The following is a 1,945-nucleotide window of genomic DNA, read 5'->3' as shown; positions in this document are numbered from 1 at the left end:
CCACTGGCTTCTTTCTAATCTTTTTTTGTAGTTTGTGTGTAGAATATATATATAATATTGTATTATACTATATATTCTCTTAGAGAAAGAATGAGTGAGTGAGTGCACTTAGAGAAAAGCCTCAGATCCTCTTAGATACCGACTTACAGTTGTGAGCTGCCTGACATGGGCGCTGGGAGTCAAACCCAAGTCTTCTGCAAGAGCAGAACAAACTCCTAACCACTGAGACATCCCTCTAGTCTGTGTGTGTTTTTGAGATTGCATTTCACTGTCTAGTTTTGACTGCCCTTGAGTTTACTGTGTAGCCCAGGTTGGCCATTACTTTACTATGTAATCTAGCCTGACCTCAAACCCATTGCGTAGTCGAGGCTGGCATTGAACTCAGGATTCAGCTGCCTTACTCTCCTCCTGAGTGCAGGCTTTACAAATATGTGCCACTACACAAGTTTCCAAACCAGAAGCTGGAAGTCGTGTACTGGAAACCCAGCTTCTGCAAGGGGGCATTTCCACTGACTCATATACATGAACAGATTTTTCTTTCTCCTGAAGCAAGAGGCATTGTATGAAATATCTAAAACACATTGTTGCAAATAACCTCTGAAAGCAGGTGTTTTATTGGTGGGCAAACAATGAGGAAGAGAAAAGGACAACCCTGTATGTTTCCTGAAGTCTTTGGGTTAAAAAAAAAAAATGGGAATTTTTAAAGTACAAATATTTCCAAGTTCAGTAATTAACCAGAGGTAATGTAGCCTGTCAAACATTCCAAGGCATGCAGATTTTATATGGCTCCAATAAATTTTCCAGATATTATCTACTTTGCCATAAAAGTCCTAGAAATAACAGTCTCTTGTTTGACTTTTCATGTGAATAACTGCAAACCATATCACTTGGAATTTCTTAGAGCACTCAAGGAAAAATACCTAGATATCATCAATGGCTCTGAAGTCAGTTTTCCAGAAGAAACCAGGAGGGGACTTATCCCATACATAAGCTGCCACTGTGTAAGCATCAGTCGGTTTTTATTTTGGGGTGTGTGATGCTGACGAGGATTGAACCTAGGGCTTCTGGCACTTTACCACCGACATAGATCTCTGGCTCTCCCTCGAGATTTTTAACTGGAAATACTTAATGAAGATGTGCTCTGCCTTCATAACAGTTTTAAACCCACCACTGGTTCTTTCTTCTCTTAATTAAAAAAAAAAAAAGCTACTATCTTGTCCTATAGCCAAGGTGACTTGAAGTCTCCAAAGCTTGGCTCTGTTGTTTGAAGTTCTAGAAATGTAACCTTGTTTATCCGCTAAAGCATGGTTCTGAGTCATGTGACATAGGCAGAGCCTGTTAGTGCTAGGTATGCTGAAGGGCATCTTTTAAAAGTGAGCTAGCGTCTTGGCAGTGGCTGTTAGGTGGAGCGTGGCAGCCCTTCCCCCTGTGGTAAATGGTAATATTAAGGACATGGTCAGCTCTAATGACAGCCTACTTGTGCCATTCCCAGTTGATTAGGAACACTCTAGCTTGCCTTCTGCTGCATGCAAATTTAGTACTAAAGTGCAAACTGTATAGACATACCTTGTGTGAATACCCTATGGAAATAATCTAAAGACCCTTTCAGGAAACAAACGGCCTTGCACCTCAGCAGAAGCCTGTTGGGCCTAAAAGTTCAACTACTCAATCTCTAGCCCTTTACCCGGCGAGGGAACCCATCTCATGCACACACACTTTCTCTTAAAGCATATATGAGTATTTAATACATTTAGGACTTGTGCTTTAAATGGGTGCTTTTCTCTGCTGTCAGTTTTTAGCTTGCAAGAGAGAACTAAGTCTGATGATGAAATCTATAGGAACTAAGGATACAGTTTTAAATGATGAAGGAGTGATGAAAATAAAACTCGTATCACTGCTCCATGGTTTGTAGTAGGAAGTCAAGTTTGCTAATGAGCTGTGAAGT

Source organism: Acomys russatus, chromosome 30 (genome assembly GCF_903995435.1).
Source record: "Acomys russatus chromosome 30, mAcoRus1.1, whole genome shotgun sequence".
Lineage (NCBI taxonomy): Eukaryota > Metazoa > Chordata > Mammalia > Rodentia > Muridae > Acomys > Acomys russatus.
The sequence above is the reverse complement of the archived record's forward strand: the minus strand, read 5'-3'. Positions refer to the sequence as shown.